Source organism: Nipponia nippon, unplaced genomic scaffold (genome assembly GCF_047370975.1).
Source record: "Nipponia nippon isolate SJK-2023a ecotype South Korea unplaced genomic scaffold, ASM4737097v1 scaffold_30, whole genome shotgun sequence".
Classification (NCBI taxonomy): Eukaryota; Metazoa; Chordata; class Aves; order Pelecaniformes; family Threskiornithidae; genus Nipponia; species Nipponia nippon.
This window is the reverse complement of record NW_028262348.1, coordinates 3,356,349-3,368,944: the sequence shown is the minus strand read 5'-3', so window position 1 is coordinate 3,368,944 and position 12,596 is coordinate 3,356,349.

Sequence of the window (12,596 nt, the reverse complement as noted above, 5' to 3'; positions counted from 1 at the left end):
TATGATCATTGCGCACTGAGGGTATGAACAGAGTATGGGCATCCATGCGAAGCACCCAAAACCAGGGAATTTGGGCTAGAGGGGACTCCGAGGTGTCCAGAGTGTTTTGACACTTCCGTGGCTTGGTAAAAGCTCAGAAAAGGTTTCTGAAGCTGAATGAAACAAAGGCCTAACTCCTTCCTTTACCACAGTTTTGACTGTAATAGAGGAAAAAACCCTACCTGAAGATCAGCACTAGGTCTTGTTATCTCTGGTGTTTCTTGGCCTGCTCCTTACAAGACCTTACAAGGCAAGGGTTACTGTGGTTCTAGATGATGTCTAGGGTTGAAGCAAATAGAAATCTGCTGAAAGTAAATGGCACTATTCTGACTTGAATACCGTTAGCTCAAGCTCTGGGATAAAGTACATTTTCTAATGCTACAAGGTTTTTGTTGATGGCATTTTTGAAAGAGAGAATGACTTTTTGGGTGTGCTCTTATAAAAGCAAGTCTTCCATCTGTGTTTATTGATAATCTATAACTGCTTTCTTAGACCTGTGCTGTGAAATAAATTAGGGACACGCCTGGAAAATACTGGGTTGGCTTACAAGTTCTGCACAGCCTTTTTAGTTTCTTTTATCCGCATTTTCAAATTAAAGAAATGTGATGATTTAAGGCGTTTGATCTCTCAATGTTGCAATTTTTATTAGCTTTTGTTTCCAGTTGTGTGTTTTCCCAGTAATCGGTTTATGGAACCTTTCACCTCTAGATCTCCACCTCCAGTGTCACGTGCGTTGCTCACGTCCAGCCATCTGGCTCTTCTCTCCCACCACTGAACAAGTGGGGAGGTCACTTTTTTTCTGAAAAGGGAGACAAACAAATGCTTCTGCAACCATTGCTACTTGGCAGCTCTTCTGGATGGCCTCCACAGGGTCAAGGACTAAAAAACTGCAGAGTGACCTACTGGTCCCTTTCTAGATAGGATATTTCAGCCTGGGACTGAGATGTACTAAGTTGCTGGAAGTTCTGCAAAGCAAATCAACCTAATGTATGATTCCAGTTCTGAATCAGACGTTTTTCCCTTCCTCCCTCCTTTGGAGGGTCTAGTGAATCAAGATGCGGCTTCAAACCACTCATTTCAAAATCGGGCAGATCTGTCTTCCCCATCTTGAGACCAGTTCAAGATCTGTTAGGGGTTTCTAATGTTCACAGGCAACAGCCAAACAATTGGACTTCTACGTTATGAAGAGCTGGTGTAACTTCAGGGAGAAGGTTTTTAAAAGGTCACTGAACTTTAAAGATCTCTAATAATTTATTCTTATCCTTTATTTCCAGTACAAACACTTCCCAAAATGTTCCTATGTCACTCCCATTCCCTTGTACCTTCGTGTACGTACAAGAAGGACACCATTTCTGAGTTCCAGTAGACCACACGACTTCAGTTGCTCCTGTACGTGCCAGACTTCCTGTGAAGAGCCTGCTTTTCCCAGAATGCTGTACTGTCAGCTCCGGTGTGTCCCGTATGAGCCACCACTTAAGCAAAGTGCTATTCCCTTTGTAAAAAGGGAAAAGCTATAATTTGGTTTAAGCAGATGCAGCTTTGGGGCTTGGATTGCTCTCCAAAAGCACGCCTATGATTCTGACCTTAAATAGGCTCCGTAACATGTCGTTCCAGCCTCTGTGTGTGTGCGCGCGCGTTGTTAACTGTTTCCATGTTTTTGACAGATGGCTTGGTGTACCTCGCAGCGAAGCCAACATCCTGTTGAACTAACAATGAGGAAAGAGGAGGGAGGAAGAATGGGGTGTGGGAGAGAACACAGGATGCCATTTATATTTTTATTTATGCAAGTGTTGGATTTTTTTTTTGAAATATTGTGTATGCAGCAGACTGAGAATTGGGGAGAAAATGGAACTTTGAGGTTTCATTTATGAGGAGTCTTCAAAGAGAAGACTTCTAAACCTCCCTCCAGAGACCATGAGACTTGTCATTACTCTTATTTGTACTGACATCACGGGGAGTCATGCCGTTGAATGAATGGAGTTACTGGGTTGTAAGTCTTCTGTAAGGCCCTCAGTCCATCAGGCCCTGGCAGTGGTGTTTCCACGGGAGAAGCTTGCAGGGTTCAGGCTGTACAGTGTTCTGCTTTCAAGGCTTTACGCGCATGTCTGAAATGTCAGAAGCCCTCATTGGGCTTCATCTTTCAGTGAACTGCTTTGCTGAGTGACCCCTTATTCCACGACCCCAGACCTGCCATCTGTGGTCCAGCATACACTTTAGCAAGAGCAGACTGTCTCATACAGAAGATAGAGGCAATGTTTCCTTTTGGTCAGAGTACGGGATTGGGACTTGGACTTAGGTCTGTGGGGTGAACTTGGAGAAATTGGGGCAGAGTCTTGTCAATCTGTAATGGAGACAGGAATATTTGACTGCTTTTGCAAAGTATTTTTGAGATCTACTGGTATGGAATGCTGTAGGCTCAGAAGCATCTCCAGGTAGCTGATAGCTGTCAGCTATTGTGATGGCCAGCAGAAAATTTTCTTGGTCCTCTAGGGAGGTTGTATCAGTGGCATTGGTGCCCAGTCTTGGCAGAGGAATAATCCCAGGTCAGCCAGAGAGCAGGGCCCAAGTGACAGAAACTCGTTTGCTGAATGGCTTGAGCAGCAGTGCCGCTTCTTGTCTATTTCTGTTAAAGTCCTTACTGCGCCATAACTCCTGTTTGGATTCTCTGTAGCAGAGCACACAGCAATTTCCCATGGTTTCTGATGGCTGTTGTAGGAGCAGGTCCTGTGTCAGGTCTCCCTTCTGAACAACAAGGGTTGTTCTTGCAGGACTCATCAGCGCTGGCTGGCATCTGCCCTCCCTGGTCAGTGTGATTGATTTAGATGAACACAGAGTTCAGCTGACCCCAGCTCCTCAAAGAAAAGCCGACTCTGCTTTACACCTCTTTCTTTCATCTGTGCCTCTGTCTACGCATTGCTCTGCTTTCTGTCTACCGTGACCCAGCTCTTCTGTTTACCTTTGGATCAGTTTTTTTCTTCCTTCTTGTGTGAACCATATGCAAATTTAATATCTTTCTCTCCTTCTTTTATGTTTCTGCATCCCTCCCTCCTGTGATCTTGTCCTAGTTTACGATAGAGTTCTCTCTGGTCAGATATTGTGTAGGCCTGTGGCTTGATTGAAACAGATTCCCCCCGTTTGGGATTTTCCTGCCACAGAACAAAACAGATTTTGCTCCCAAGTCTGATGGTGTAGATCCCTGTTAGCTCCTCAACACGCCGCTTCAGGACACAAGGGAAGTGGAGCTGGCAATAGCTCCCACAAGAGCTGCCGATTCCGATACCCCTCTGCTTCCATGCTTGCTCTTTAGTAGCTCCAGTTAACTTCACGTGCATGATCCCTTCTGCGATGCAGCGAGGGTCTGCTGAACCAGGCTGTCAAGCTATTGATTGCCAGAGGCAGTTGGACAATAGCATTCTGCTGCCGGAATATCAAGATACCGTTCCTGAATTGCTGCTGAACACCTTACCCAAGGGTGTACCCGTTATCCCAAGAGCAGGCTATATCAGTACTTTCCCCCCCCAAAAAGCTGCCAGTTCCAAGGTTGAGAAGCAACCAAGAAACCCTCCAGTTCTGCAGAGGCGTTTGCACAGATCCGAAGCGGTTCCCTGTCCCTGAAATAGCATGGCCCGTTAAACGCTACCAGCTGAAAAAAACCCACGTGCCGTGGCAGGCGGTTTGGGAGGCATCGCTATGCCAAGTCCCCATTTGCAATACATCATCCCCCTTTCCACAAGTTTCCCAGGAGATGGGAATGTTTTTCCATCCTTCCCTGCTCGTAATGAAGTAAAGCATAGAGTGAGTTATAACGATGTTTAAAGGAGCTTTTGCCCTGGCCTGGCCTGGAAGATCTGAGGTCATTCACAGTGCACATTAGTAAATATGTGTAGGGCCTTTGGAGCTTTCTTTCAGAGAAACAGCTAATAAAGCTAGCTGCCTGTGTTTGTTGTTCGTGCCAAGACACATTCCAGCATCTGATTATTTTATGTCATTACTTTAATGTGGAAAGAAAGAGAGAAGCATTAATTTTTCCAGGTGGATTGGCCTGTTTTGGGGAGGTCACAGCTTACGGTAGGTGGATTGGATTAAAACTGACCCAAACTACTATGTCAGTAATGAACTTAGTGTAACGAAACTTTAAATTTTAGTGTAACTAAAGCTGAAGAAAGAAGGGTATGGCAGCTGAATTGCTGACTTCCATTCTGAGGCATTTCTGCATTTGCAGATTTGACGTGGAACTGAAAAAGGAAAGAAAAAGAGACAATAGCAGCGTAATTGCTTAAGTGGCTCAAACTGCAAAGGAAACGTTAGAAACTCGTGTAAAAGACCTCCTTGTAGCCATATGTAGTACAGAAGATACCAAAGAGGAGTTTCTGCTCCCTCAGAAATTCTGTAGTTTGAGAGGGAGGAAGAGATTATTCCCATTTGGAATAAAATGCCAAACTTACTGTGTCCTGCAGGCCAACTTAAAAAATGAATTTAATATTACCGAAACACATTGTCGGGGGGATTAGTCACTTGAACTTTTTTATTGTGGTAAATAGTGCAGAAATGTAACAAACATTCTGACATTTCCACAAAAAAAAGTCATCAAAATCAATACTTCTCTTTAGATCTCTGCTCTTTTAAGATAATTACTCTGTTTCAGCTCTTTTAAACCAGCTGTGCTCTCAGTCTGAGGTCTCGGTCCTTAGATATGTGACCAGTCTTTACTCATGGGAATAGGGAATAATGAATTTTGTGAAACTGGATATACATGAGTATGGACTGTCTAAATCAGAAAAAGTCATAGATTCATGTTCTGTAGGTCTGGTTTAATTTTTCACTTTTGTGTCACTTCATTGGCATTTCTCTTAATTCTCCCCAACATAGCCAGAATTGGAAACAGGACATCTGAAGTCTGGGAATTTGTGGCCGGCTTCTTATCTCTCATTGGTTTTCCACTACTATAACTTCAATGACGGATCATCTTTTTTTGTTTAAATATTCTGGTGTGAGAGAAATGAAGACCAAAGGATTCTGGATAGTTTATGATGGGTTACTGGATATAAGTGGAAAATTAGAAGTGATCCATATCCGGTATATTCAACTCTGTTATCCATTTAATCATTGCAATTCCAGGCACTGTAAATTTCTAAATGTTATTTGAAAATGAAGTGGCTCGTTACAACCCATGTTGCTAATCCTTCTGCTGGCAGTCGCTCCGCTGCTGAAATGACATAATTTGTGACTTGCAATGATCAATGGTGTTGTATGCGGGTTAAATCTAAACCCCAGTTTTCAATGGTTTTGGTCGTATCTTACAACACAGTTGTTAACTACTACATGTGGCTGTTATGTTTGACATTAGATGGCGAAGAAGTGAAAATAAATATTTAAATCCCGTTTCTGTGTGGTCCTGCCAAACAGAATGGAGATAGCAGGCTGGTGTCCAATACTCTTAACTGGAACTACATGGCTTTCAGTTCTAACTGAACATGGAAATTCCTGGGTTACAGTGTGCATTATGCGGGCTTTCCGGCTTGTAAAGGGTATTATAAAAAGAGTAGTCATTAATTTTCCAGGTCTGAGGATAGACAAGAACTAGTAGGCCTCATTTTCAAGATACTAGGGAAAACTTTTCCCAATAAGCAACAGAACAAGATTGGCTGTTCCTAACAGCTGTCTAAGCCTGGTCTAAACTGTACTACAGGATTCCCGTCCAGAATTGACCTATGAGTAAGTTTTCATCAAAATTTCCGCGAGATTCCATGTTCAATGTTTCCTAAACTTCTGCTGGAGATACATTTCTTACTGCAGCCACTGCAGCTGTGAAGGTCATGGGCAGCACTTGACCAGCTTGGTAAAATAGTTTCATGAGTAGGGAATATGTTTATGCAGATCCAGCCCATTTGCAAACTCGGTGTCTAAAATGTAGATTAATTTATTTGAAATCTGAATTGGAATATATTGACTTCAGCGTTTGGTAGAACGTTGCAGGTATGAGCCCAAGAAGACATATGCTTTGGATCAAAACTGATCAAAACTCTAGAAGTGAAAAGATCAGATTTGTTCCAATCCTGAAAACCTGGGTCTAGTGTAGAGCAGAAGGTAGAGCATCATTACTGATCTGTTGGTAGGCTCAGATTATTTAATCTCACTGTGTTAGCAGCTTCTTCAAAAGTGGTGTTTAGTACAGCTCTCATCCCTCTAATCCACGTTTTTGTTTCTGTTCTGCATTTGTGAAAGTTTCTTATCAAAAGGAAGAATTCCAAGGACTGTATGTAGGTTTGAAAAAGGAAACTGAGAGTGCTGGCAAGGCAAAAGAGATCTCTCAGGTTGGTTGCTCAGCTTTCTTAAACTGCTGAAGTTTAAACATGGCCTTGCTCCTTCTGCCCAGCTTCTCTTTCTTCCTGGCTTCAGCTGTGGAAAAAATAACAATAAAACTTTGTATTGTAATGCAGAATGTAATGTTCACAATGTCAAGATTCATTGCATTCACCCATCACAAGAAAAACATGACCGTGGTCTAGGCCTTGGATGGGCTCCAGGGGTTGGATATCGGCAAACCCTATGGGTCTGTTTGGGTTTTTTTTTTTTGTTGGTCCTTCACGCAAAGAACTCAAGTCTGCAAAAAGGAAGCATTCTCAGGGTCTCAGTAACTGCTTCACACCCATCGTCAAGCTGTAAGCATTGTGGCAAATGAACAGAATGGACACAATAATGTGGGACAGATCAGAAAATCACAAATGACCTGCAACAGTTTCTCTGCTGGGCAGCAAAAGCAGTTGATCAAGGCCCAGGGATACACAGTACATTATGCCGTGCCTCTTGGAAAGCCTTCAAAACCTCCAGGGTTGGACATGCCTCCAGATATTTGTGAAACTATTAGAAAGCAAGGAAGGATGGAAATCTGTGTGCTGGAAAATGTAAGGCCTTTGGTTCCCCTCAGATTGTTTTGGTGGTATTTTCCTGGATTGTCCTGAATATCTTGGGGATGGGCGGAGGAGAAGAAAATTTACAAAACTTAACATTTCAGGAATATTTAGCTTTTTGGTAATGATATTGGTAGAAAATGAGATTATTCAGAGAAATCAGCTTGCTCCTTTTTGTACCCTTGAGCCACTTTTGAGTTACTTTTTCAACAGCAACAACAGATTCTTACAGCCTCTGCTTTTTTCCCATAGTTCAGAGTGAAAGCTGCCTTCGTACCTACTGAATGTGCTCACGTTTAGTGAGGCATTCACTTCTGAAGAAGAATAGACGTTTGACCTACACAAAACTTGGAAACATCTCTGTAACTGTTTGCGTGGCCAGGGGAAGGACAGGGGGGAAAAAAAAAAAAATCTTTGGCTTCTTTATTCCAAATGCATGAACTTCACAGAATAGTTTATTTCCTGGGAAAATTACCTTTACAGGCTAGTTGGGCACTAGGAGATGGTATGTGCGAAGTGCTAATTCTGAACTCTGGGCAGCAGCAGAAGCACCTGGGAAGTTGAGCGAGACCATGGCCCATGGTGCCGGACAGTATTTACTGGGCACTGTAAGAGGTATTTTCCTTGAAGCTTGGAATGTGTACCAAACATTTAAAATAAACAAACAAAAAGCTACAAAGCAGATTCTTTTCCCTTGGTTTTTCTGATTATTATTTTTAGTGTTGCTGAAATGAAGTTGTGTTCTGAACTTCTTCAGATGCTCCTCCCAGCTCTACATCCACCTCCAAAGTTGCCTTGAGTCCAGACAGTTCGTCGTGGAAGAAGCTGGGCCATTGCAGAGCTCTAGGGATGAGTTGGGGCTTTGAAGTTCTCTGCGATGACTGCTCTGGGCCCAGGGACCAGGATATTCTGGTTGCAGAGCAAGCTACCTTTCACACGGTCCTAAAGCCTGCTGGGATGTGGGAACCTGAAAACCGGGCTTGCTCAGCAGTGGACTGCTAAGAAGCTGGGAGAACAAGCTGACTGATACTGCAGCAGATTTCCATTGGAAATCCATGCGGGTTATGTCAGGATTTTGTTGAGACCGGCATGCCTCTAAGGAGCATCTCAGTATTCAACGCATTTGGACTCTGCAGTTTTCTGATGCAATTTCTGGACCAGTTTGGATCATGGTTACGTGCCTTTGGTGAAGCTGTAGCAATGAGAGCGTGTCATGAAAAGCAAGGATCTTATAGCCATGCAGATCTGCCCCGCTAAAGTATGTCCAGATGGACAGATGACCTCCAGAGGTCCATTCCAGCCTAAATTATTCAGTGACTCTGTCTCTAGCATTCCAGAGGGAGCGTTAGGTGAAACTGGGACCATCCCATATGGAGAGGAGGATGGAGTTATATCTGCAAGTCCTGTATCTTGACCCCGTCCTCTGCCCTGGCCATCCATCACTGGGCACTGGTATTTTATTCTACCAGAATGTCAATCACCATTTCAATTAGTGAGTGGGAGGAGAGAGTGTGGATGATAGCACCCGATCTTCCATTTGATTTAGGATGAATCACACTTAAGAGGGCATCTGAGGTTAAAGAACACAGGATTTTGGACACATGTATAAATCAACAGGCTTGAGGTTTTCATTATTCACCTTCTAGTGTATGAAGTGATATGAGTCATTGGATCATAAAAGAGATCAAATAGCTTTGTTGCTAATAATTCTTTCCTTGACCCATTCCCTGGCACATTAGGTTTGTAAACAGAGTTTTAATGGCATCCCTTGGAAGTAATAACATCACGCCTTTATAGCACCTTGGCTGACTGTATGCTCCTGGCTGTAACTGTGCTTGGGTTTAATCCTTAGCTGTTTGTGGGAACTAATGTGCTTTCATATCTTAAGTTTTCAGTTATTGCCTTTTTGAGATTGATCATCTCCAGTTACTCTGCCTCCCGCCCTCCTCTTCCACAGATGACATTTGAACCCTCCCAGGAGCCCACAACTCAGCTTTCCCCAAATGATAAGCGCTCCCTGTAATATTCTGGTAGAGATAACATGCTTGAACTTCAGTGTGTTGTTAATGTCTAATGAGCTCATGGCGCCATTTATTGTTTTATGGCTAAATCATGATTGTTCATTAACAAAAGTAGCATTAGACCATGTGCCAACTTTGGACAGAGGAAAAGGTAAAGCAAAGGGATACGATGGAGGGTAATGAGAATATGGTACCTATGGTAGCAAAGACAGCAAACTTCCTGCTGGCTCCTGTGCCGGTTCTGTGCAGCTGCTGCTGTGGAAGAGCCTCGAGTGGAGGGAGAGCATCTCTCTCCGGTCCAGGGCTCTGGTGTTGGGAGTGATGAAGTGCCAGGGCCACAGCATGCCGTGGTTTTAAAGGGGCACGGTATTGAACAACTCCCAAATTATTATGCTCTGATATCGTAGAGATTTTTGTCCTGTTCTGCATCACCCTTTGCAGTCTGCTTTGCGTTGCTTCATTTGCTTCTGCCTGTGCGTCTGTCTTATTATTTACCACCTGCTAGAGTGGTGCTCCCTGGCACCGCACCCCCTTTGCTCTGCCTGCCCAGGCTGCAAAGAGGACTTGCATACGAGGCTGGTGGTTCCCAGGGTGGGGAATCCCATTTTCAAGGGGTAGAGGTGGGAAAAAGATGGTCCTAGTCTCCATTAGAGGGCTGAACTTCTTGAAACTGGTCCCAGCCCTTCTTGTGAAATCAGATTGACGGGAGGATGTCTGGTGATGGAGAGCCATGACTCCTCTGGTTCGCTATCCAGAAGAGGATCCTCTCTTGGTGAATCCCTGTGATGGGGTTCTGGTATTCGTAATGGGAAAGGTTCAGATGACATTTGCAGACTGCGGCCTTCAGGACCTGGGTCTTGGTCCCAGGTAGCTGTGGGCTGAGAAAATGCTTAGAGCAAGAGTGTGGTAGACAAGACTTGGGGATGATTAGGAAGCGTTGCCTGTCCTGCTTGAGGCTGCTGCAAGTCTCTGTGTACCTTTTTTGCCTGTTACTGCCTTGTGGGCTCGTCTGCCCTCAGTGATGCCTAACAGAGGGAGTTTGCTCCTTTAAAAATGGTCAATCTGGGCTGTGAGGAGAAGAGAATAGCTAAATGTAAGACTTTATTGGCCTTCCCCACCTTCCAGAGGTTTATTCAGATACCAGAAATAGGCAGACCCAGGGGGGAAGGGAAGTAGCTTCCTACCTGCCCATCCCTTTGATTTGTCCTATTCAAAGAAACAGAGATATCTGGTCTAGGGAGAGGAGGAAGGGGGTAAAGGACAGGAAGGAAAGGAAAGGAGGTTGGGAACTGCCAGTGTGGAACTGTGCTTCTTCATCACTTAGTCACAGGTCATTGCTGAGCCTGCAACAGATAAGAGACCTTCATAGAAATAGAAACTGAAACAAAGTCTCAGAAGTTATTTGAGAATTATTTTTTTTATGGTTGCTAATTTATTCATGGGATGGCAGACACCCAAAGGCAGCAATGAACTCTGTAGCTGTGATGATCACAAAAGAGGGGTTTAGCTACACTGCAGGTGAAAGTCTCTAATTATAGCCTGGAATCTCAACTGTTGCAGATGTGTGGACCAAGGAGCTTAAGAGTGCTAGAGAGGGCAAACAGCGTGAAGGGTGAGCAGTGGGTAGGTGTCTGGGAGAACTGGGGTTGCTCCACCTTGTCTGAAAGACGCTCTGTATCAGAGTTCTCATGTTATTACTGTTTTGGTCAGTTCCTGTAGTTAATGCACAAGTTATTGCATTGAAGGAGACCTAACAAAAGACTACTCGGGGCCTGTATATAGATAGCTTTTGGACTCCCTTAATTTTATATATATATATATGTATTGGTTAAGCAAACTTACATGAATAAACAATAGCAATGTAACGGCCTTTTTATAGATATTGCTCTGTACATGCAACAGAGCTGTCTGGTGTATTTATTCCAGCTTGTAAACCATGCGTATTTAGTACAGGATGTGTACTCTTCATCATTTACAGTTGTTTAAACGGAGGCTTTTGTGGCGGTACTGTTGTGCAAGAAAATGCTACGAGCCTGGGGCAAAAAGTATTAGGTGTCAGGGGGTGGATGTATTAAGCAGGAGATTTAATTAAAAGACCATCATGATACCTTCTAGCTAAAGAGTATATTCAGTTAAAAACTGATTAGACCTGAATCACCATCTGAGATCCATGAAAAACTTTGGGGTGGAGGCTAGGATAGTCAGATACCCAGTACCTATGGGATTTTGTAGAACGGGGGTATTTAACTCCCATTAAAGTCTCTGGAATGGATAGTAACAACCTGAAGGCTGAATTCATCCCTGATCTTATAAAATCACTGCTCTTTGCCAGGAGTGGGCTTGGCTCAGGGAGGAAAAACTGCTCTCTGGTGTGTACTAGAAAGCAAACGCTGAATTTGGGATGCACACTGCGCTCCTGCCAGCTCTGCTCTGGAGGAGCATGGCCCAGAGAGCAGCAATGAGCAGCCCTTGCAGGACTAACAGGGCTAAGGTGGGGAATTTTGCCCCAACTCTTGTAAAACTCTTGAAAAGACAGACTGTTTCCCACTCTCTTCTCTCTGCCCTTCCTTGTGAGTATGGCTGGGAATTGCAAGAGCATCTCCAGTGTTTAGGAACGCAGAAACCTCATGTGTGAGGACAGATGATTAACTTGTTTATGGTGAGGGATTTCCCCTGTGGGTGGTTTATTCTAGAACTGCACGTCCACGCAGAGCCCGATCAATGATGCCCAGCTCTTCCCAGCCGCTGGACGCAAGCTCTTTCCAGAGGAGTAATTGCCTCCCTGTTTCCACATGAGGGAAACCAAAGCAGAGCTGAGTAGTTGATTTGCCCAGGCCAGAAGTTGAACATCAGGCTCCAGAACCCATGTGGGTGTTAGGGTATGGTAATGTTCCCCTTCAGCAGCTGCTAGCTTGGATGAACCTCAGGTCTGCTCTGGTAAGGTCATCTCTGGACCTTCCATATAGGTGGACACCCTGGAGCTGCTGTTCACTCAGCCGTCAGCACTTCAGTGCCTGGGCGATGCCTGCTGAGAACACGCAGTCTCCGTTTTCTGAACTTCCATCCCGCTCCATGATGTTTCTCCATCGCAGCAGTTTGCGTCTTCCCTCCTCTCTGCCTCCTTGCGCACCGCCCGGGATGGCTGGCTCCATAGCAGAGACCAGAAAGGCCCATTACAGCGTTATTAGCCTCTTCTTTTGTATCCTACGGAGTGAGAGCGACTGCCGAGCCCACTTTGCCTTCAAATGCTTAACAGATTGGCCTACATCTAATTTCTGCCGCTGTGTTTACAGAAGGTGGAGGATGGAGGGAAAGGGGGGCTGCTGCGCGAGGGAGGAGGGCACGGAGAAAAAAGAAATTACTAACTCTCCATCAAAGAGCTGCTTTCCTACTTGTGGTTTCAAAATGCTTCCTTCTTCCCCAGCTATCCTGTAATCACTCTCCAACATTCACCAGAGCAGTGTTTACATCCAGCCCTATTACCGGCAGGGGAGACAGGAAAAATTAAGGGCTCCCATGCCCCATTATCTCCCCCTCTTCCCCCTCCTCTCCCCCTCCCACAGGCAGACACACTTCTCTCCCCTTACCCCTTTTCATCAAACGCCTCCAATTCATGAAGGAGTAA